Here is a 26,078-nt window from a genome sequence, read left to right on the forward strand (position 1 = left end):
GTTCCCATTCCCTCGGTCCTCCTTCACTGGACTTACTCCTTTTCATCCTTTCACATGTAGCTCCAGGAAAACCTCCTACTGCCCTTAGGCAGTCAGAGTGCTTTCTCCACTGCAGTTCTGAAGACATTCCCCACACCCCATCACAAGCACAGTTGAGCTGTGATCAGGTGCTCATGTCTCCTCTACGGTAAACTCCTGATGATGGCTTCAGTCATTCCTTCAAAAATTTTTTATGAACCCCTATCCCACATACAGCACTCCCAACATACAGCAGTGAAAGCGCAGGCTCTGTGACTTCGATGCTTGCCAATAGGCAATTGTATAAATAAACAAGATAATTGCTGAGAATGATGGATGCTTCACAACTGTAGCTTTTTCTTTTCTAACCCCCAAGATCCAATCCCATTTTTGACATTTAAAAAAATGCTCAATAAATGTGTTAGATGAATATAAAATGGCAAGTACCATCGTGATGACAGTAATAAAGTTTTGAGTGTAGAAAATGAGTGATAAACAGAAATACAGAGATGAGTAGAAGAAGATGAAGGATTAAGGAGAAATTTAACATTGAAGGTTTAGAGAAGGTTTTTCCTTGACTTTTTAAGACAGTGGCAAAAGGGTAGAAAACAGAGAGAAGATGACAGATTCGTTGATACATTGATAGGAAAAAAAGCAGTGTTGAGTGCCTTCTTGAAAAGCAAAAGGAATAACTTCTCTGATGAACTTAAAACAGGTATGTGAACAGGTAGAAATGAGTTGGTAGAAAAGTAACCTGAAAGTTGAGGGGGTTTGTCCTGATGTATCTGTTTCCTTTAAAAAGTCAAAATCATGGTTGGGTGTTCAGTGTGGAGGGTGGGGAAGGGATAAGGTAGGAGCTGGGGGAAAATGAAAATGGTGAAAGTATGCAATGACCGTTGCAGGGAATGGGAAAGGCAGCTTTCTAGAAGCTGAAATAGGACACGCCTCCCCCCAGCCCCTGCCAGCAGCATCAATGCAGCCACATCCCTAGGTATCAACTCTGTGACTTTCCATGGAAGAGCTCTACAGGCTGAGGCGCAGAGAGGAGAACACAGAGGGGTAGACACGGAACCACTCACTACCGAGAAAAGCTCAAAGCCTGGCAGGTGTTTGGGTCCTGAAAGCAAATAAGCCACAACAGGAGTTCACGTCTTCAGAAAGTGACCTGTGCTGGTGTCTAATGACGCCTGGGGCTGTGGGGTGGCAGATGGAAGGTCAGAGCCAAAAATATAATGCAGTTTGGAAGTTTTGCTTCATAAAGCGAAGAAGAGTCATTGGTTTCAACTCCACCAAGCCAGGCAAATACAGTATATAAGATCATTTGACCCTGCTTCCAGAACGATTTGGCCTAACCCAGCAGCTTGCAGTTCTCCGATTTATCTACATTGCATAAAATATTTCCTAATGTTTTATGACATAACTAATCTGCTAGCACTGGGCTTTGCTCACACACCCAGGACCAGGTCAATCCACCTGTGTAACAGGGCCCATTCCAGGACACACCTGTCATCGCCCCAAATGGTAACCCTCTTAGGCACCCCAAGATGAAGTGAGGGATGGGACATATCTAGGTCAGACCTCAGAAGACATGATTAAAAAGAGACATGTAGTTGGACAGCTAGCACACTTTTGAAAATGGCATGCAAGAGAAACCACCTTCCCCTTGCCTTCCTCGCATTAGGTTTCACTGGATCTGAATAAATGTTACGTGGCTCTCTGTAGCCCAGCAAATACAAAGGCTGGAGCACTGTCTGTGCTGGCCTCAGTCACCGTCTCCATTGGAAAACCGAGTGTGAGGCAGAGACATTGCTCCTGTGTGAAAAGCAACTTGGCCCACAGTCAAGTCTAAGTTTGTAATTGGAGCAGGAAGGGGTGGGTGTGTTTTCAGCAGAGGCAGGTCAACTAGGGAAAAGGTGATGTTTACTTCGGGGCTGGGGAAAGCAGATTTGCTGCGTGGAAAGAGCTGAAATAGCAGCAAATGCCACCACGCCCGTGCAAGCAGCTCCAGCGAAGAAAGACAGCTCTATCATGTTTAGGCAAAAGGGGAAAGTTAGGCAACCGTTTGGAATAAAAAAAGAATAAAATCCGGAGCCCACTAAGCCTCTGTCAACGGGCAAAAATGAAGAGAAGGGTTGAGAAAATGAACTGGGTATGGGCAGCCCCATGTCCACCATGGGACAGCCACCTAAGGCTGGATCCGGCCTCTGTGCAGGTTAGAAATGCGAAAACTCCGCTCAGAATGAAGCTTGGAGCAAGGCTCACATGCGCAGCAGGGGAGAGGGTGGAAGAAGGAGGGGGAGGGAGGGAGAAAGGAAGGAAGAGGCTATGTGGATTTATAAAAATCCAGATGCTAGTGTAGAAGGGATCATTGTGCTTTCTCCATTGATTTGCTTATGCTTCTGGAATTTGCCATTCACTGCATAATTGCAACCAGAATGTTATTGTGCTCTTCATTAAAAATCTCTTGGAGCAAGTTGAGCCTTTATTGGAGGCTAAATATAAATGTTGTTGGACCAAAGGTACAACAGTAAATCTGGACTTTTGTGTGTATAGTGTAATGTTGTGGCTGACATTTTGGGGTGTGACCACGTGGTCAAAATGAACTGAAGCATTGAAACATTATTTGGGACAATCAGATCAATGGAAAGAGCTGCTCTTCATCCCACAGGAGAAAACAAAGTCGGCTCCAGTAAAACCTACTCCTCTTTATTTTCTGTAGCACATTTATGTGCATAAATTGTCCTGAAATAAAGAACTCAAATCATATTTTTGATTGTCCCATAAAGCCAGATGTCTAAACAACAAGGGTTCTTAAAATTACTTAGGGAATGAAACATCAGAAAGTTATGAAACATGATAAAATATCAATGTTTACCTCTATTTTTAGAACTAGGGTTATTTTAGCGATTAAAAGTATGGCAACATTAAAATCATGCAATACAAATTCACAACTATGAGCACAGCTGTCCATGAAAATTCAGCTGTCAAGCTAACTCAGGTAGCTATTTCCAAGGTACTTGGTTGAGAGTTTGGTACTTGTTCACTCTTTTTCTTATCAATTTAAGTGTTTTCCAGCAGATAAGCAGTAGAATTTCCAAAGGTTTAAGAAAAAGTTATTGGGGAACTTTTAAAATTGAAAAAAGCCTATCCCTTTTCTCAACCTTGTATGTGCACCTGGAAACGATCATTATCTCACTTTAATAGTAAAACCCCAGGTTCAGCCTCCAGAGTACACGTTTTCCACAGGAATCAAGTTGGAGAACCATCGTCCTGTGATGTTTTTCACTTCCCATGTTCTATCTTAGACTATATTAGAAATGTATTTTTAGAATACAGATTTTCTGCTACAAGAATGAAGCCACTCTTATTTTTCTCTTTGCTCTGATTTCATGATCTATTTTTATATTATTCTATGTACATTTTATAAGACACTAAAGATACCCTTTTGAAGAGGTATAAATAAGTTGCTTAAATACAACACAAACAAAAACACACACTAACTCACTCTAAACTGAACTCTGGAGTCTAGAAATTTAGCATTTAAAACTTCTATTTAGTCATTTATGTAATCATTCACTCAGTGAATAATTAAAGCAAGCTAATTCTACTCCAGACATTGGTTCAGTCCTGGTTATAAGCACATACCAAGGATGCTGGACATAGTAACTCACACCTGTAATTTCAGCATTTTGTGGGGCTCAGGTGGGAGCCCAGGAGTTCAAGATCAACCTGAGCAACACAGTGAGACCCAACAAAAAATTTAGAAATTGGAGCTGGGCACAGTGGCTCACGCCTGTAATCCCAGCACTTTGGGAAGCCGAGGCGGACTGATCACCTGAGGTCAGAACTTTGAGACCAGCCTGGCCTATGTGGTGAAACCCTGTCTCTACTAAAAATACAAAAATCAGCCGGGTATGGTGGCATGCACCTGTAATCCCAGCTACTCAGGAGGCTGAGGCAGGAGAATTGCTTAAACCTGGGAGGTGCAATGAGCCAAGATTGCACCACTGCACTCCAGCCTGGGCAACGACAGTGAAACTCCGTCTCAAAAAAAAATAGTGATAAATTAACCAGGCATTGTGGTGCACACCTGCCATCCCAGCTACTCGGGAGGCTGAGGTGGGAGGACCACTTAAGCCCAAGAGGCAGAGTCTGCAGCGAGCCGTGATGGCACCACTACAATCCAGCCTGGACAACCAGGGCAAGACTCCGACTCAAAAAACAAGAACAAAAAAAAACAGGTGCCTGGTCACACAGAATTTACATTCTGGAAGGGATAAACAGGAGATAAACAATGCAATATGCATTTAGTAAAATAAAATGTCAGATGCTAGTGTTATTGCAAACTGGCAGGGTCAAGGGGATAGAGAGAAAAATTCTTCTTAGAGTGGTGAGGGATGGCCTTGCAGATAAAGTGACATTTAAACAGGAAACCGAAAGAAAAATTCAGGGCAAAGCACACAGCTATCTGGGACAAGAGCATTCCAGGAAGAGGGACCAGCAGGTGCACCAGCTCTGGGCAGGGTTTGCTCTTTAACCCTCCTAGAACTAATTGGTCCACAAAGCCTTTGTACCCTTTACACATTTAAATAGCCTCCAAATGACTTCTTTTATGAGATAAGCACAAAGTCAAAGTCCTTTGGATTGAACATTTCTGTCTTTTCAAAATTCCAGTATCACCTCTACCAGAAACTCCTGTTGGCTTGATTTTAGATGCAAGTTTCAAAGCATTCCCTTTATGGTTTCCACTAATTGGGCTCTTATTTACTTTCCCTGCACCAGGGACAAAGAAAGATGAGCTCCTGTGGTGTTGAAAATTCACTGTGACTTTGGGCAGAAGGCCTGCTTTGAGAATGTACCTAATTCCTGCCAAAGCTCATCTCTGTATTTCCTGAAAATTGTTGGAGTGTTTCTCATTTGACCGAGATTTCTTTGAAATCAACAGCCAGGAAAAACAAGTAAGCAAACAAGGGCAGGCTCCCAGGGTCACCCACACTTGGTGAACAGTAGCCAGGATGAGAGCACGCAGGCCGCGTTGTCCTCCGCAAAAGCCTGGGTTTCCATGGTGCTAGGTCTGCAGAGGGCAGTGTTCGAAATCAGGCCACTGCATGGTGAAACTAGCACCGCAAAACCCCAAATGCATTGGGTATTGGTTTTACAAAGGATTTACACTATGTCGTGAGCAGAGTGGTTCTACCTGATCACTTTTCGGAATAATTCCAGGATGCTTTGCATCTCTCACTACAAATCTCACGTCACCTCTCTCCAGGCCTCAGCTGCTGTTTCTCCTAAAAATATGGCAGTGGGAGGGAAGAGCTGAGCACTCTGAAGTTTTACTAATATCAGGACACAAACACTTGCCTCAAAATCATGACTTTCTTCTCCTGTACAATAATAAAATTAATAAAAGCTCGGTGGCCGTTACCAGATAGTGACTTTTTCATAGAAATGCAGAGAACATCACCATAATCCTTGTCCAATTGTGATAACTCCAACATTTATATTACATTAAGTGATTGAGGTCTGCAGTCTTTGCTTGCCATATTCAATTGTACAGCAATATATTTTATTTCATAATCATGCCCCCAGAAACCCATCTGGAATATGCTATTGGACAGAGGACATAATATGCAAATACATCTTATCCATCATAAAACCAAAGCTAAGGCTGGAAGCAAAAAGGACATTTGTTTGCAATTCAGCTCTTCTCTTCAGACTCCCCATTTCCCAGCTCATGTTCCTCTGAGTGCAGCATCTGCATCTCACCATCAGAGGGAAAACCTCCATGCAGCAGTGTCTTTAACTGTTTGACTTCATTGCTTTTCAAAATTGTTTTTACATCATTGAAAATATCTTAGAAGTCACGGTAAGAGGTGGAACGGGCTTCCATAGCATCTAATGTTTTAATTCTTTAAAAACTATCTGAGGTGAATGTGGCAAAATGCTAAGATACAGTAAAGCTGAGAGGTGAAGACCTGAGTTTTCCTTATATTAGTCTGTCTTTTCGCATGCATATATTTAACAATAAATACCCAATAGTAACAGATATTTAATAATGAAATGCATTAGTGAAAACATCCCTGGATGTTGTGACTTCAACTGATAAAGCTAAATATATCTGCATATTGTTTTCACGTACAGCATTTGCAATTAATGTTTAGACTTCCTCCCTCCTCTCCCCAGAAGTTTCCAAAAGGCAGGCCACGTAATTGCTTTACATTATGGTATCTATTTTTTGTTAATTGATGCCTTCTTGTGGCAAGACCTTTCTTCCCGCTATCCTGAGACTCAGCAGCTGCCTGTGGGCATGTAACCCAGCCGAGGCCATCAGCTGGTGTGGTCCCCAGTCTCAGTGAGCAAGGGCTGCCTGCAGCCTGGGGTCCATAGGGTAAGGCCCTTAGCTAATTGCACACAGACTCACCAGGGCTTAGACACGAAGGAGATGGATGCTGAATATTTCACCTGAGTGTTACCTGCTTTCTGTTCTTTTCATTTTGAACTGCCCTAGAAATCCCTCCTCAAGAAAATTCATCGAACGAAACCAAAGCAAGATATTTCTGTCGTCTCTTCTGCTTAGTACTGTCCTCTTTACAAATTGTTAGTTGCCTCAACATTACATTATGACTCTACTTTAGGGCTGTAAAGTATATTACTCAACATTGATTTTTCCTTCCTTCAGCACTGGCAACCCTGGATCACTGGCCACTGTTTAAACAACCCTGTGCTGGCTTCTTCTGAGCCCGTTAGCACAATGTGGTAGCCCCAGTGCTGATGGCATCCCAGCCTGCATCCAGGTCAGAGGAGGCGCATGCTTCCGCCATGCACAGGCACACTCCTCCACGAAGAACCCGAGTTCACCGGGGCTCCCCTCATCCCATAAAAAAGAGGCACTGCCGGCCGGGCACGGTGGCTCACGCCTATAATCCCAGCACTTTGGGAGGCCGGGGCGGGCGGATCACGAGGTCAGGAGATCGAGACCATCCTGGCTGAAACGTGAAACCCCGTCTCTACTAAAAATACAAAAAATTAGCCGGGCATGGTTGCACATGTCTGTAGTCCCAGCTACTCAGCAGTCTGAGGCAGGAGAATGGCGTGAACCCGGGAGGCGGAGCTTGCAGTGAGCCGAGATCATGACACTGCACTCCAACCTGGGTGACAGAGCGAGGCTCCATCTCAAAACAAAAACTAACAAAAAATACGGAGGCACTGCCATTAGGACAGAGTCAGAGAAAGCCACACACCTGACATGTGGCCTGGAAGAAGGAAAATGTTAGGAGAGGTCAATTGCCTTGCCTGGCCACATCAGTCCAGTATATCTTATATCCCAATTTCTTTACTTTTCAAACATGCTTTAGCCTAGCACAGAACTGTGTGTCTCTCTTTATGGCAGGGAGGGGAAAGTGCAAAGATGAGATCAAAATCAAACATTCCAAAATTGTGAGGAAGAGTTAGAAATTGGTATTTTTCACCCTTCACTTCTCCTAAAGTCATTCTCACCTTTCCCTCAGCTCACAGGCGAAAAGAGGGTACCTGACAACCCCCTTAAGGGGCAGTTCAGCAGATAGAAATGAGGACTGAATAAAATATTAGAACAGTTCAAAGAAAAGGCGACTGCAAGTTGGAAATCATAAACATCACGTGTTCATACATTACATACTCATGCACCAATATTTGCTTTAAGGATAAAGGCTTTTCTTAAAAATGGATCAGTTGGGCCAGGCATGGTGGCTCACGCCTGTAATCTCAGCACTTAGGGAGGCCAAGATGGGTGGATCACCTGAGGTCAGGAGTTCAAGACCAGCCTGGCCAACATGGTGAAACCCCATCTCTACTAAAAATACAAAAATTAGCCAGGTGTGGTGGTGCATACCTGTAATCCCAGCCACTTGGGAAGCTGAGGCGGAGAACTGCTTGAACCCAGGAGGTGGAGGTTGCAGTAAGTCAAAATCATGCCACTTCACTCCAGCCTGGGCAACAGAAATGAATCAGTCGATTAGAGTTCGGCACTTATTATTATTATTATTATTTTATATACATAACACTGAAAGTGTCTGTTCCTAAATTCTAGTTGAGATGTCTTTCAACAACTTAGGAAGCCATTGGGAAACAATCTGAATGTAAACTTTTTCTAGAGTTTTTGCTTGCCAATTTTTCACAATTGTCACACCTAGGTATAACAGAAAAAAGTTTGTGACTTGACTATACTCTTTCCAAAGTTTTAACTTTATAAAAAACAGCTTAATTTCCCCCTAATAGTTCTTTATTATGTATGTGTCCCATATATGTTTATATATGTGCAAGTGTACAACAAAAATTCACAAAATACTATAAAGGATGTACCTTGTGATTTTCCATTCTAGCCCAATGAAGTTGAGCCAGTTCTATTCTTTTAAATGCAGGTCATGACCCATTAAATTGATTTAACGACCTGCAAATAGTCAGACTCCCCAGCATGAAAAGCACTGCTTTAGTAGCTGTCTGTAAGCACCAAGTAGTGAGGGCAGAGAGGAGAACCCCTGAGTACCTCCCCATACCACCCACTGCATCTCAGTGTAATGTCCCAATAGCTCAGAGGAAACACAGCAAATGCTTAAAGCATCAACACTACTGAAATAAATAATGTAATCTTTGAACTCATAGTTACACTTGTTTTTGTGAAAGCATACAAATGTCTTTTCCATCAAGACAGGAAAACAGCACACAGACAGCTTCAGTGCCTGCTCCTCCCTGTGCTCGGGGTTCACTCCATTCTTCCAATTTTTTTTCCTCAAAGTTCAGAGGTTGGCAAACTGCAGTCCATGGGCCAAGTCTGGCCAATGCCTGTTTTTGTCAAATTGCATCGGAACACAGCCACGCTGGATTTGTTTATGTATTGTCTGTGGTTGTTTTCAAGCTGCAGTGGCAGAGTTGTTTGACTGGAGAAGGTCTGCCACACAAAGCCCAAGACATTCATGAACTGGCAGAAAAGATGGCTCACCCCCTGCACTAAGTCATCTCCCAGCTCTGAGAAAACGGCGATCCTCTGAGAACTCAGAAGCTCTTTCCCCATATTAAATTATTTGCTCACAAACTTGCTTACTGGGATAATAAGAAGGTGGTATTATTTCCATTGCCGTTTATGCAGCAGAGCAAATAAATGATCAAGTCAGACTTAGAGAGAGGACATATCTGATTGGTTTGAAATGAACCCTTTCCACTGTCTTAGTTTACTTTGTTTTTGTTTAACATAGTAACAGAGGAAAGAAACTTCAGGGCCCTGCAACCATGTTCATATTTTTTTAACTCATGTTTAGTTCTAAAGATATATGTAATATATGCATCACACTTTATACTGTAGTTATGTTTATATTAAAATACTTTAAATTGCTTACCTTCAAGTAAAATTTGTGGTCCCGGAAAAGTCAGAGCTTCAAGAAACCCGTGACATTAAATAGAGCCATATTTCACCTCAAAGTGTCATACCACTGTTTGAAAACATGGAAGAAGAAATGGACATCACCAGGAATTATGAGGACCACCTCATGCCCACTGAGGGTATTTGGGGACAGCAAGCTACCTGGGCTGGGCTGAAGGGAACAGTCTGCCTGCCTGGGGTACAGGAATTTTCTGTTAAAGATCATTCATACACGATAAGTAAGCCAAGCAAAATTGGCCTGCTTTTATCCCAACGAGAGAGCCATTCCAAACACAGTAATGAAACAGTCCTACACACACACACACACACACACACACACACACACAATCATTTGTTGATGAAAGTTCTAAATAATTGCTCTTGTGACTGTTGAGTTTTCATTACATATATTTGGGGGTGTGTGTGTGCATGCGTGTGTGTGCATGTGTGCATGTGTGCGTGTGCATGTGTGCGTGTGTGTGTGTGATGGGTTGAAATGCATCCCCCAAAAAGCTATGTTCAAGTCCTAACCCCTGGTACCTGTGAATGTGACTTTATCTGGAAGTGGAGGGTCTGTGCAGAAGCAATCAAATTAAGATGAAATCATACTGAAATATGGTGAGTCCTTCATCTAATGTGACTAGTGTCCTGATAAGAAGAGGGGAAGAAAAACAAGACAACACAAGGAAATGTGGAAGATGTGAACATGGAGCAGAGATCAGGCAATGTGTCTGAGAGCCAAGCAGTACCCCGATGGCCCCAGCCACCACCAGAAGCTGGAGAGAGGCAGGGGGCCGATTCCTCCTCCCAGCCTCCAAAGGAACCAGCCCTGCAGACTTCCAGCCTCGAGAACCATGAGGAATACATGTCTGTTATTTTAAGCCACACAATTTGTGGTCGTTTGTGACAGCAGTCTGACAAAACTTATACACCTATGCAAGCTTCAATCAATTCATTTGTATTTTTATCACTTAATAAACATCATACTCTATAGGAAAGTTATTCCAGAAAACTCCAAGTTGTTCAGCTGACCCTGGCACACAGGCACCCAGCCCCCTGCCTTCGTGTGAAGGGAAGGAGCTGGATGGAGTAAACTATTCACACTGGTTCCAGGTGCTTCTCCAACCCCGGGGATAATACATATTCTCACACTTAAACCTTAGATTCTAAATTAAACGTGACAGGACAGTGCCTGTCAAGACAAAGGAACACGACTTACTTCAATTCAGTCATCAGAGGGGACCATTTGGAAGTTGTTTGTGCTTAAAATCTAAAACAGTGCAACAGGAGACAAACAGGGCACAATGTAATATTTTTGTTTAGTAAACGCAAATGTTAGTTCATAAAACATTTTACTGAATCTGAAATTTTTTAAAAATAGAAATGTATAATTTTAACTGATTTCTACTTGTTTTAATATTAAAGAATAAATCAAAGTCATTACTATTACTGAGTATTACATGATCATTACTAAGTCATTTTGTTACAGGCAGGAGAGAAGTGTGGAAAATCATCTGTACTGTATGTCACATGTTCTGACTACACCTTAGTGGGAGCAGCAGCCAGGCTGTGAGCACCCTCTCACAAACTCCCATGAAGGGATCTACTCTCTCTTAGTTATTCAACTATGTGCGAACACGTAGCAATCAAGTTAAGATGAAACCTTAACTAGGCTTTGAGGTTGCAGAGATTACAAAAACATGCATGCACATAGTCCTGTTAAGTAGCCTGTAGTGTGTGGGAATGGCCAACAAGTAAGTGATTATTCCGGCTCTGTCTCCCAAACCTGGCTGGGCCTCAGAGTCAACTACAAATCTTTTTTAAAAAATACAAGCATCCACTCTCAAAAATGGTTTCACAGTCTCTTATCAAGGTAAACACGCCCTTACCACATGACTCCACAATTCCGCTCCTGGGTATTTATCCCAGATAAATGAAAATATGTCTTCACACAAAAACCTGTACATTAATGTTTATTGCAGCTCTGTTCATAATTGTCCCAAACTGGAAACAACTAAAATCCCCCTCCAAAGGTGAGTGAATAATCAGTTGTGGCTCCTCCACACAATGGAATACAACCCAGCAAGGGACAAACATGATACAACAACTTAGATGGATTTTACAGGCATTACGGTGAGCTAATGAAGCTGACCTCAATAGCTGAGGGCCGTATGCTTGCACTGGTATGACAGCATTGGAAAGATACATCTGCAGTGATGCAGGACAAAATAGTGGGTGCTGGCGTCAGGATTCAAGAGGGTGAGCCTATAAAGGGATAGCCCCAAGGAGTTTTGGGGGCGAGGGAATTGTTTGTAACCTGATTGTGGTAGTGATCACACAAATCTATATATGAGTCAAAATTGATAGAACTATGCACTAAAAGAAAAAAAGTCAATTTTACTGAATGGTTGAAGGGCCCATGCAGTAGTGCATAAAGACTCAAGAAGCAGGTGGCAGGGCTGTAAAGAGCTAGAAAGAGGTTTCAAATGCATTCTGGAGGCAATAGGGAAACTAAAAATTTTTCCTCATGAGAGAGACATGATTAGATCTGGGTTTTAGTAGGATCATTCTGTTGACAGACTGAAGATGGATTGGAGGTGGTTACATGGAAGAGAAGGCAGTCAATTAGTATTCCATTGCAAGAAAGATCAATTAAGGGCAACAGATAATGAATTCAGCTCTGTACATAGTGAGTTAGAGACACTCACAGGGCATTGAAGCAAAGTGTCCATGGGGGTGGAAGACAGTAGCCTAAAGCTCTGGAAAGAGCCCCAAGCTAATAGTAACAGTATGATAGTTGAATGCATGTGTACAGATGAAGTTGTCTTGAATGAACTGTATGTAGGGTCAGGGAGGAAAAAAGCAGTTTGGGATTAGAGTCAAGGGGAATTGCATTATCTGGAAAAAAAAAAAAAAACAGAGAGAAAGAAACTGATAATGTGTAATCACAAAGGAGTGCTTCAGAAACTAAAGGAAGAAAGAAGAAAGGAGTCAACAGTTTCCACCCCTAATGCATGAGTCTGGATGCTATCGTCCAACTGCATAGAATAAGCAACTGGGCTGTACACAGAATCACAAAGCCACAGGACTTGGCCACCAAAAGAGATCTATGTGATCATCCAGTCCAAACCCTCATTCAATAGCTAAGGAAACTGAGGCCAAGGAAGACTAGCTGGTTTGTTTGAGGTAACACAGCTAATGCACGGTAAGGCTGTGGCGGGCATCCAAACTGCCAGATTGTTGGAATAAAACAATTGAATTCAACAAGTCTTCCGTAAGAAAATTTAAATTTTAATCAACACATTATCCCCACCAGTTTCCCTTACATCCACTTATGAGAGAAAACCATCTTCTATCCCAACACAGAAAAGTAAGAACCAGGATGACTGGATTCATCCCATTTATCTACCTGTTGCTTAAATCAGTAGATGCCAATCTACCTGATTAATCCATTTACTTTCCTCTTCCTGTCCAGTAGGAGAATACAAATAGATTTTGAACTACCCATATAGCTCCCCAAATTTGGCTCCTAGATAAACTTATCAGATATTTGTGATGGAAATTCTATTTTTCCTCAGCCTTTTCTGTTTTCTATTGCAAAATATTTGTCACTTGCTACTCACCAGGCTATTGAGAGACTGTGATGCAGCACACAGGATTTCCTACAAAAGAGGCCACTTATCCAAACTTTCTAATGGCTTAACAACTAGAACATGTAACTTTTTAAAAATCTTATACATGTTTCAAAAATGTACAATTAATTCATTATAAAACCAACATTATTCTTTCCAGAAGGGTTAAATGTCAAGCATTTCAGCTCCAAATTTTTGGCTCATTTGGTTCTGAGTAAATCTCAGTTAATAAAAAAAATACATAATGCAAACATGCCAAAATTGCTTTCTGATTCAGACATTTCTTAAGAATTTTATTTTGCTTAGTAAATTTGGATGGAAATTTGTCTCCAAAAATATGGCAAGAAGATAAACTAGTCTAGAACTAAAGCTATAGACATTTAAATGAGTGTGATGCTGTTAAAATCTTTCTTGGATAAGAGAAGGAGTGTGAAAAGCAAACAAAGACAGCAGATCAATAACATGAGAACGAGAGAAAGATCTGGCGAGTTCTAAAGTAGCCACTGGAATGGGCAAGAGGGTTCGTGAGCAAACTTGGGTCCTGGTGGAAGTGGTGTGTTAGCAGGACATTCATATATGAGTAGGTGTCAGAGGCATAGAAGAGAAGTTCATTTCAGGATAAGAGAAGAATGGGCTGTGAAAATAAAAGGTATATTTTGGAAAGCTCAGTGACACAGAGCTCATAAATAAGTGGAAGATGAGGCAGGATAGGGTGCAGACTTGCGTCGTGTTGCCAGAATTTGGGTATGTCTTTAAATGCACTGAGAGTGTCTGAGGTTCTAGAGTAGCGGTATGATTCTACCTCAGCTTCTGGAAAGGGGTTCCAGCAACAGTGTCTTTGGAAAGAGACCATCACAAAAAGATCCAAGTGAAGGAAAATGGGGCCCGAGGCAGTCATGTGAGTGAGGAGAGAAGGAAAAGAAGGCAGAGAGAAGGATTTGGGAGATATTTCAGAGGGAGAAGCAAGAGGATGTGGTATGGGGGAAGGGTCAGACAGGTCCGTGCCAGGGATTGACGTCCAGCGGGAGAGGCTGACGTTCCTACCCAGCAGCTGGGACAGTTGCAGTATCAGCAGCTCAAATGTGAAATACAGGAGAAAAGGCAGCAGGGAAGGAAGGCCCATCAGATTAGGGCACGGTGAGTTCCGATGACTGCGCAGATGTTCAGAGAGCCTTTGGAAATTCAGGCCTTGCCATTCATAGAATGACATCAAGATGTAGGTCTATCACTCGAAATCAGCAGGTTCGAAATTATCAGAGTGTAGGAGGTTTGTCTAGACATTTGCTTTAAGGCTTTGGCAGTGGAAGAAAAACCCAAAATACACTCAGGAGAATATGGAGTAGGGAGACATTATTTTTTAATAACTAATTACAATCCCTGGCAAGAGTTTTGGTGGTAATTTTACTTCCTACTGTGGTTGCTACCCATGGATGTACTATACGCATAAAACAGATAATATCAAATAACTTGTTTCTGTGACATACTAAAAGAGGAAATATGAAAAATATTCTACCTCATCTAAAATTCTGAGATACCTTCATATCTTGGAAAGGCATATATGTATTAAAGTATAAAACTGTCAACAATTTGTAAACATTCCACACCAAGTGGCTGCTAGGCAAAGCCTTACCTTGTGTTGATATGACATCTTTTATTTCTTGAGTCCTATTGCAAAAATTTAAAAGATCTCTCTTGTATCTTTTTCATGTTGCTCACATTTTCCAATAAGTATGTGCCAAGCTTTTATTCTTCAAGGTCACCAAACCCTGGCTTAGCCATCATAATCAATCAAACTGCATTTTTACAAATGTAAGTTTCAGCCATCTGATAAAATGATCAATTCTGCAATGTTCTGTGGTTTTTTAATTTCCGTTTGAAAACAACTCATTTTAGAGGAACTCTGTTCCCTGTGGTTCTAAGTTAGTCATCCTTATCCCAGAAAAGAGTAATTTTTCAGTGTCCATTCTCACTAACTCTGGAATATATTGTATGATTAGCTAACTTTGAACCTCAAATACTTATATTAAAAGTGCAGAAACCGTGATGGTTTGAATAGTTTTGTGATTTAGAATTCAAGTAGAGCTGGATAATAACTGACAACATAAAATGTGGAATCCACAAAGAGTCAATATGATTCAAAGTTCACCATTCTAATTCAAATAAAATTTTAAGAATTAAAACTGATGTCCAGCCCAATATAAAAGCTCAAGCAAATTCAAATGGCTGATGGAGGAGCTGGCTTGGCTCCAATTTTTCTATTCCCCAAGTTTCCTTTTTTTGAGAAAAATAATACATATAAATGAAAACATAACATTACTGGAAAAGAGAAAAATGAGAATAGCCATGGAATAGAAATGGTGAAAGCTTCTTCCCAAGCAAGCCTAGGAAAAGCTCTGAGAGCAAAATCAAGGATGCAAAGACCTTGCCATGAGTCAAACATTAGGGCGAGAGCTGGAACGGCTCACTACAGCCCCTACCACCAATCCCCCAAATAGAGTCGAAAAATGACGGTCGGAGGAAATGTTTCTCCCAAAGACAAAGCCCAAAGACTAGTTTTTAGAAAATTAATTTGTCAGTGAACTTACAGGGCCTAAAAGAAGCAGAGCAGATCTTCGCCCCGGCAAACCCACAGGGGCGCTGTGGAGTTTCTTCATTTTTGAGAGAAACACAACCTCTTGGACATCCATCAGCCCCTCCATGAAATGTCTGCTCTAGCAAGGCCACCGATCCAAGGCTCAATAGCACTACTTTCCTTTCCACGAGGTCCTGGCTGGATGTTCAGCAGGTGCTCTGATAAAAAGCAGGCCCCGTATGAAAACCAGCAGGGAACAGAAAATGCAGTAGGGCTCTCCAATCTCATGCCAAGGTAGGCGAGGCTGTGCTGTCCCCAGCAGGCGCATGCAGCGCTGGTAAGCGATGGGAATTTCAGAGCAAAAGAAAAGATGGGTTGTTTTTTGTTTTTTTTTGTTTGTTTTGTTGTTTTTGTTTTTTCTTTAAAGGTATATGTATTGATTTTTCAAACAGTTACTAAGTTGTTAGGGCATGCATAATTATGTCGTTTGGCTCTAACTACTTATACACAGAACTGTTAAGAAGTTGCTCTGGCCTAGGGCCACTGTAAAAAAATTACTGAAACAATGATAGAGACTTGAACCATGAAAGCGAGGAAGTCTCTGTGCTGTAGTTATCGGCTCTCAGGAAAGAAAAACCCTCCTGGTTTGGCAGCTGGCCCAGGAGGGGCGTGGGCAGGAGGAGGTCCCCAGGCTGCTGAATGGTTCTTCCTGCTGTTGGAGCCTCATCCACACACACAGGCCTGTAGTTAGCCAGGCAGGGAGGAGGCTGAGCAGGAAACAGATGTGCCTGGCTGCAAAGGAAACCCACACACAATCAACCCCATCTTCATTCATAAAAAAGAACCAAACCAAGTGCCACCCAATACAGGAGGCAAATACCAGCGTGGAGGATAATGATGAACAAATAAAACAGCTCACCTGAGAGGAAATAGAAATAATAATAATAAAAAAAAATCCAACTTGATACTGAGAGATTAGAGAGGAAATTGCACCCATAAAATTAGAATTAGCTACAATTAGGAAGAGGAGGGAGGGTAAGGAACAGGGAATAAGAAGATAACAGCACTCACGAAAAAGGAAGAGGTATGGTAAATAAAATTTAACTGACAAAATGAAAATTAAATGGAGCTGCCAAGCTGGCTATCCAGAAGAGGGGCTGTTCCACCATGGAGACCAGGCAGCTAGAGGGTCGAGCCAAAGAAACCTCCCAGATCTAGAAGGAAAAATAAACAGACAAATGAATGAATGAAAACCTAAAAGTCTTGCAAGATATATTCAGGAGAGTCAAACTAATAGAGACTTTTAAAAATAGAGAACAAAAATATTAGAAAGAAATACCAGGAGAAATGATTGAAGCCTCTTTTCTGGAGCTGAAGTTCCTTATACAGTGGTCCACTGAGGGCTGTGTGTCCACCCACAGGTCCCCTGATAAAACTTACAGACCCCAAAATAAAAGGAAAATTCTAAAAGCTCCCACAACACAGAAGGGGACAACATGCTGTGCAGGAACCCAGTGGCTGCCATCAGAAGCTAGGAAGACACACAAAGGTTGTGAAAAGGATCCCGCAGATCTTGGCCCTGGGTCATGCTTCGAGTAGTGGGAGTTTTGGTGACAGATTGCGTTTCCCTTCCTACAGGTTTATTTGCTCACTTCGTTTCAAAGAGAGTAAAATATGCATAATTATAATACCATGTGCTGACGTGGAGGGACATCCATCACATGAAAAACAAGTTGCAAAACAAATGGATAATAGGATCCTACTGAGCTTAAATACACACACACAGGCACAACTAGACAAATAGGCAGATAGATAATAGGTAGGTAGGTAGATAGAGAGGAATTTAAAAATATCTAGAATACGTAGCAGACAGCTGAGATTGGGGAGTAGAGGTGGTGAAGATGTTTGCTTTTAATCTGCACCACTTGATACTCTCATTTTTTAACAGGGAGTATAAATTTCTTTTGAAATTAAAAAAATTATCGTACTTTTAGTGGAATAAAAGCAGCATCAGGCACATAGGTAATTAATCAATATTTGTTAAATGAATGAGTGAATGCAAAATATATGCCTTTCTACCATCAGAAGTACAGCTCTAAACTTTCTTCAGTGTCTCCTGCAGCATTGACAAATTAAGTTTTGTCTCTTAAGTCATATTTGATAATATATTTTCCTAGAAATTCATTCATTTCAGCTAGATATCAAAATGGATTATCTCATGGCTGTGGATTACAACCGCCTTTCTATATTGTTTGTTTTACATAAGAGACACATACCTATTTTCTTTTTGAAACCCTGTTGTAAGTACTCAACAAATTGTATTAGTCTGTTTTCACACTGTTGATAAAGACATACTGGAGGCTGGGCAATTTACAAAAGAAAGAGATTTAATGGACTTACAGTTCCACACGGCTGGGGAGGCCTCATAATCATGGCGGAAGGTAAAGAGGAGCAAATCACATCTCGGATGGCAGCAGGCAGAGAGAGAGATCTGTGCAGAACTCCTCTTTATAAAACCATCAGATCTTGTGAGACTTACTCACTATCACCAGAACAGCACGGGAAAGACCTGCCCCCATGATTCAATTACCTCCCACCAGGTCCCTCCCACAACACGTGGGAATTCAAGATGAGATTTGGGTGGGGACACAGCCAAACCATATCACAAATGGTTAACTCTATGTAATTTTTTTTAACAGCACTATGAGGTGTGGGAATTCAAGGCATGAGACAAGAAGGCTGGACAGCGTTTCTGGATCACACAGCTGAGTACTGGTGAAGTCCACCCAGGGTGCCTTGGCTAAGGGACTGCTCTCACCACTATGCCCCTCCCCAGTGTCCTGAATTCTAATACTGAATATTTGTATGTTCTCTGCTTTTCTCTTAGCCTTCCAAAGATTTGTCATCAGTAGTATTTAATGTCAAAGAATAAAGGTTGAAATTACTGTATTTGTTATAGTTTTTCAGGTTCTAAGTCATTAATTTCTACTATATCTTTGTTTTCTTACTCATGCTTTTGTTTGGGCTTTTTAAATTGTTTAATTTTTGCTTCTGCAGTAAAATGGATATTTCATTTGCAACTTTCTTACAGATAAAAACCTTGAAAACTTACAAAGTTTTCTCCTAGCACAATGTGGGTTACATCCCATATATTATGGCATCTTCTAAACAATCTCTTTATTCAGTTTTAATTTTCTCTATCATTTTCTTTGAGTTAACAGCTCATGGATTATTCAGGGAGTATTTTTAATTTCCACATGGTTTTAGATTCGGTGTTAAACTTTTTATTACTTAAATTCTATTGTTTATTGTCAGAAAATATGACTTATGGGAATGCTTTGTATTGAGTTCTTTTTTGACACAGAAGCTATAATCAATGTTTAACTATACTATGCACATTTGAAGACAACATTTTCTTTAAAGAAATACTGAGTAAATAAAACATATTAATTACATTATTCAGTTCTCTGTAGAGTTTATGTACGTAACATAAAAAGTAGAGATATTGTTAAGTAGCCTATTAAGATTGTGCTTTTCCAGTTTCTTATTGCATTTATAACAACTTTTATGTCTTTTGATGCTGTTATTTGGTTTTTAAACATCTCTGGCTATTACATTCTCATAATAAATTATACTTTAAAAAATTAATATAAAGTAGCCCTCCCTCATTCCTTATTTTCTCTCAAGTTCCACTTTATATGATATTAATAATGCACTTTGGGGTTCATTTTATTTTTTATTTATCTTATATTTCTTTCAGAATTTACTCATCTATTTTCTATGTCATTTTGTTTCATACACATGTATGTGTATATAAAATTTAATATGACAATATCTTTTGTAAAGGAAGTTTGATCCTTTATATTTATTGTGTATTATCATGAGTGATCTTCTTGATAAGAGTTCTGAAACACACACAAATATTACTTTTGGCATCATTCACTGCTATTAACACAGGTATATGACATTTTAAAAAATAAATCACCCTGATCTAACTTAAGGCTTCAAATCGTTCATTTATACATTTGTTCCAGGAATATTTGTAAAGTCTCTATTACATCATGGAATTGTACTAGCCACTGAAAACCCTTTGGTGAAAAAGATACATATGAGTTTTGCCATCTTGAAGCTTACCTTCTAAAAATACTAACAGCAGGACAACAATGCAAATCTGTGTGCTTTCTATCCAAGGGCACTGTTCTCCCTGCTTTACTTACTTTAACTTATTAAATTTTCACAACTAAATGACTTTCTACCAATGAGCAAATTGAGAATCAGACTTTTAAAAACATACCTATTGTTATCTACTTTGCATGTGGTAGATGCAAGTTGCTAATGTAGATCTGAACACAGAGCCGGTCACTATGAACACGCTACCCACCAACATATGCTCTCTCTCTCTTCGGGCTCCAAGCTTTCCATAAGGCTTCCAGGTTGCCAAACCGTCAATCCCAGCCACTTTGAAGACCCATCCTAATGCTTCCCTGCCATTCACAACTACACCTTGTGGTGACTGAACAGCTGTTCTATTTTGCTTCAGGCTGTTTTCCCGGGAACCACCAGCCATTCCTCGTGCCCACTGGGTCTTACTCTCACTGGTCCCATGGACCCCGAGGTTGTTGGTGACTTCTGTTGGGTTCCAGGTGCAGGCACCCTTTTCCACAGAGATGACCTCTGGAATGTTCTCAGTCTCCTTCCATGCCCTCCATGTACCTGTGGGAATGTCTTGATGCTTTCCATGCCACAGTGACAAGGACACTAAGCTCAGGTCCTCACTCTACCTATTTGAGCTGTGCAGTCACTAGCACTGTGAGAAGACCACCCTGAAGTGTTGGAGCAGGAGCATCCTACAAGGCCATATTTGCACACTGTCCCTCTGCCCTTGACAGGTGACCCTCCATCTTTCTGGATTTTTGCCACGCACTGCTACCCTCGCCCCACATCCTGCCCATCAACCTTGAAGAGAAGGCCCCACACTGGGCGTGGACAGGACCTGGCACTGTGCTGCTTTACACTCTGCTTTGCCTTCCCTGCCCCATGGTGCAGCACCCAACAGGCCATCCCTCTTCTCTTTCTGTTCCACCGCACCTTCCAGACACAAAACTATGACCAATTCCACTTTGCCTAGCTTTGAATATGCCAAAAAGGGAGCTTTCCAAATTGGGATATATTTTTCTTTCTCTACAAAGCTTGGCCTTTGGGCCTTGTGTGTTTCTGTGAACTCAGATAGCTTCATTAGCATGCAGAACCTGCCCATCCTTCCCCGTACGAGTAAACCCGCTGTCTGCATCCTAGCAGGTCACCCTCCTCCCTGCAGGGCAGGAGGCTGCCCAGGTTGCGTAAGAGGAGCCCATATACCGGGAAATGCAAAGCATAAAATTACATCAATATATCTCAAAACTGTTTGCCCTATTTCGTAACAACTCGAGAAGTACATGGCACGGTGACATCACAAAAGAGAATATTTGCCTACTTTGAAAAAAACATTCCTTAAGGAGTAATGCTCGAGGTGAGTTTTGAAGACCCATAGGAAGCACCTGGTGGAAGAGGAAGTGAATTTTCTTTCCGGGCAAAATGAATGCCATCTGCAAATAGCCAGAGGCCACAGGAGCACCTGTGTTTAAACAACTGAAGAAAGCCCACAGGGCTGCAGAACAGAGAGAGAACAAGAGCATAAGGAGATGCCAGACAGTGGGTTTTGGCAGCGCAGGGAAGGCTTGCGTTTGTCAGGCGTGGCCATGTCTCCCTGCTCTAAAGGGAAGGAGAGGAATAATGGGAGGGGCCGGCAGCGGATACTGTTGTGGCAGCTCTGGCACAGAGCACATAAGATTACAAAATCTGATGCCTGCTAGGGTTGGTTTCATGCCCCTTTCAGCTGATGCATTCATGATCCACAGGCTGAAGGAGGAAAGGGTTGTGAGCCCCAGGTGCCAGCTCTGCCTAAGGACCGAACCCCAGGGAACCCCCGGCTCCCTTCCTGCGTTACCCCACCTTCTTCCAAGCAGCCCCACCCTCAACTGTGGAATTTAATTCTCCCAGAAGGCCTGGCACAGTGACTTACACCTGTAATCCCAGCACTTTGGGAGGCTGAGGCGGGCAGGTCACGAGGTCAAGAGATTGAGACCGTCCTAGCCAACATGGTGAAACCCCGTCTCTACTAAAAATCCAAAAATTAGCCAGGTGTGGTGGCGCACGCCTGTAATCCCAGCTACTCAGGAGGCTGAGGCAGGAGAATCAGTTGAACCCGGGAGATGGAGGTTACAGTGAGCTGAGATCGTGCCACCGCATTCCAGCCTGGGTGACAGAGACTCCATCTCAAAAAAAAAAAAAAAAAAAAAAAATTCTCCCAGACATGCTCAGAGCCAAAGCAAGCAAAACGAGGGTCCTCCACTGAGTGATTTTCCTGCACCCTCCTTAGCTGTCCACCAACACTGCCTCCAGTTGTCCCAAGCCTGAAATGCACTTGAGAACATGTCCTCAAATCCAGTGGAAAAGTCTACATTATTTTGGGAGAACAGAGCATCAGACAGAGCTTCCAATCCCACCGCTTCCTGTTCTTTGCCTTGAGGACCTCCCTCAGGGTAGGGGGGCCTGTGGGCCAGGAGTGGGCAGCCCAGCCCCTTCGATTTCACAGCTGCTTGGTTTCCTCTCTGGTGGAAATGCACAGGTGGTGACAAAACTGGATGAATTTCATCTTCTTCACTCGTTTTAGAGCTGTGAGTTCGAGTCAGTTACGGTGTGTGACTTACTAACCCACGTTTGCATCTGTGTGCTTCTGATCTTCACACACGCTGAGCACATTAGAGGCCTTCCCGTGGACCGGGCCCCACACTGGCAATGGGGCAGGTGCACAGTTCCTCCAAAGGACCTCACAGCTGTGCGTTGTCCTCTGAGAAAAGGTGTCAGCCAGTTCCACTGGAGGGCCAGCACTGTCAGAAATCCTACCTTAGCAGCTGGACCAAGGTCTCACCGGAGAAGATGCATCAATTCAATTTCAAGGTACTTTTACAAAATTTAATCAAAGGTCATCATTAGAAAAAAAAATCATGATTAAGAAACGAATAAAATTCAAGTCATACTGTTACCTCTGTTTTAAATGAAACAATGGTTTTTTACATATAAATTTTTATTTCAAAACATTTGATCCCAGGAAAGTCTTTCACAATAAGTGAGTTTTTAGCAGACCAGGAGAGTCATCAGTGGATATGAGTTCTGGGGTGAAGGTTTTCACAAAATGCCCTAGATTGTTGATGATATTTTAATCATCTATCCTTGGAATACAATGGACATAAAATCAAGAAGTGTACTGAACCTTGAATGAAACAGCAGAATGAATTCTGAGTCCCAGAAAACATCTAAGAACTAAGAATGCGTTTTTAATGCTCATGAAAAACAAACGGCAATATAGAACGTGGGACTAAAGAATGGTTACTTGAAGCCAGAAGTGGGTGTTCTGCAGGTGAAACCCAAGCGCGGCCCCTCCCCAAGGCTCTTTTCTGTGTTGTGAGTGCCCCACTCCCCAGGGACAGCACTTTGTTTTCTTTCAGCTTTTCTGACATCATATGATGCAACCTGATGCAAAGCAAAGCGATAGGCATCTTGTCACAGGAGAAATTCACAGAGAGGAGGGGGCACGCTGCAGCTGGTGCGGAAATTCTCAAGAGAGGCCTCGGAGTGGAGCTGAGCCGCTGCGGAGGAAGGTGGAGAACCTCTTGAGAAGTTCATGGACACACAGCATGGTTCAGAAGAAAAGTCAGGTTCCAGTGATTGAAGAAAAAAGCGAGACATTATTGCAGGCAAGGATCCCCATGTTGGGATACAAAGGCAATGCTGATTTCAGGATATCTGTGTACGTCTGTGTGTCATGGGAAGGGAGGCTGGAGTTGGACATGAATAGGAACATCTGCTCAGGACAAGGACACGTGGGATCACATCTTCAGAGCCCCGTTGTCTTCAGAGCCCTTCTCTAGGCTGGAGGCAGTGAGGACAGGATGGGAATGTCTCCTCCCTTCCCTGTTTCCCAGGGAGCATGGCCAGCTTGGTGACTGTCACAGCAGGTGAGCAGCAAACTCCCAGGCCAGCAGGGAGGGGCGACTGTGAGCAGAATGACAGCCACACGGTAGGTGTGTCCTTTAGAGCAGGGGCCTCTCCTCGAGGTTACCCCAGCTCATGCCCCAGTGGATAGCTTGGTGAGAATGATGTGCCTGACCCTCCCATAACCTATGGAGCCTAGGTAGGGAGAGTCACTCTCCAGATCTTACATAGAGGACATAGCACCTCACACACTGCTGTTACAGATCAGATAATAAATATTCATGATATGCAAATGAAGTTATTTAAAATGTTTACTTTATCTATGGATGAATGCATGAACTGAACAAAGAGCAAAATACAGACAAGTAAGGTGTCATAAAGCTGGCTCTGAGTAACCAGCCTGTTATCAAATTCATTTGTACAGTAATAAGAGAAAACATATCCCACTGGCCATGTGCCAGGCGCTGACATGGGAGCTTCACATGTATGAAGCTGCAGAGCAATTGGCACAATCCTCTGCTTCATGGAAGAGGAAACAAAAGCTCCAAGAGGCTGGGCCAGGAGCCTGAGGCCCAACGGGGCCAGCTTCGGGCCATCTCACTCTGTTTCAAGACCTGCCGTCCATCACTGCGTCTGTCACAATCCCTGTCTTTTCTTGGTTGTCATATTTGCTTCTCACCTCATCATGTCTATTTTCCATGTGGTTCAAGCTTTTAGGTTACATGGCTAATAGGTTAACCCAAATAAACCTCATTATGGCTTGTTTATTGCTCTCTGTACAGCACTACTAAGATGGGTGTTAAACCCAACTTCCTCCTCGTGAAAGAACACCTAAGCCTGGAAACTTCCCACTTCGCTGTTGATTATAAGGTTCAAAAAACACAAACTCCATGACAGTGCTTCAGGTGCTTTCCGGCAGCTCTAGACACAAGGAGTACTATCATTTGAGGTTTTCAGGATTTTATGTTAGTTGAAGCAGAGTTAATAAAATAAAATAATTTTAAATTTTCTTCTAAAGAACTGTCAAATAAGATTCTAAGGACATTCAAAAACAAAGTTTATATACATACTACTACTAAGAACATCCAGGTATTTCCAAATATCTAAACACTAGAAATTGTATGTAATCAGCAAGTATCATAGTATACCTTTATCATGACTGATAAAACCTTTGGAAGCTAAGTAAGTAATTTTCAAAAATTATTAGTTCCTGAAAGACCCTGAAATCTGCTTCATAAATTGGAAATGAAATCTAGCTATTAATTCAAGATCCTCTAGATAAATCATACCCTGGGTACCTTGAAAGAATCAAAGATTTTCAGTATTTTTTTTCCACATACTCAAGGTATAATATTATAAGACAAGAAAAGAGATAGACTGAGGCTTCCATTTATCTACTCATTAATCATTTATTGAGCATCTACACTGGGTCAGATATTATGTTAGGTATTGTGGATACCAAGATGAATGAAGCAAACTTCCTGTCCACAAATCATTGTAACTGGAGAGAATAATTTTAACAGGTGAGAAGTAGAACTGTAAGTTGGGAAGGCAGATTTGAATAACAGTGTGGTAAATCTCAAATATTAGACTAAAGGTTTTATCCTGTAATTACTGGAGGATAGGGATTTGGAAAATAAAATTAACATAAAAGAAATAATTAAAAACATACTACCAGTGCTGGAAGTAGCTTTAGAGCAGGGGTCCGCAAGCTCCAGGGCATGGACTGGTACTGGCCCATGGCCTGTTAGGAACTGGCTGCACAGCAGAAGATAAGCCACAAGCCACGGGGAGCATTACCACCCAAGCTCCGCCTCCTGTCAGATCAGCACTTGCATTAGATTCAGGAACACTGGAGCACAAACACTATTGTGAACTGTGCCTGTGAGGGATCTAGGTTGTACACTCCTTATGAGAATCTAATGCCTGATGATCTGTCACTGTCTCCCATCATCCCCAGATGGGACTGTCTAGTTGCAGGAAAACAAGCTCAGGGCTCCCACTGATTCTACATTATGGTGAGTTGTATAATTATGTCATTATATATTACAATATAATAATAATAAAAATAAAGCACGCACTTGAATCATCCCAAAACCATCTCCCCCACCCCCAGTGGTCCGTGGAAAAGTTGTCTTCCATGAAACCAGTCCCTGCTGCCAAAAAGGTTAGGGACAGAATATCCAGCCTCTACTCTCATCCCCTCTGGACTGGAGCCACTTTATATCTAGAAAGGCAATTTATTTGTTGTGGTCTCTGCAATGCCTGGTAGAAAGTAATCACTCAATATATGTTTAATAAATAAATGAAAGAAACAGGAAAGTATAAACCCAAGTAACTGATTTAATGACTTGCCTGAGGTCACCCTGAAGTGGCCAAACCCCAGGTTCCCTGTTCAGCTATGACCAGAGCCCATTCTTACTTCATT

Source organism: Pongo pygmaeus, chromosome 14 (genome assembly GCF_028885625.2).
Source record: "Pongo pygmaeus isolate AG05252 chromosome 14, NHGRI_mPonPyg2-v2.0_pri, whole genome shotgun sequence".
In the NCBI taxonomy this organism is placed as follows: Eukaryota; Metazoa; Chordata; class Mammalia; order Primates; family Hominidae; genus Pongo; species Pongo pygmaeus.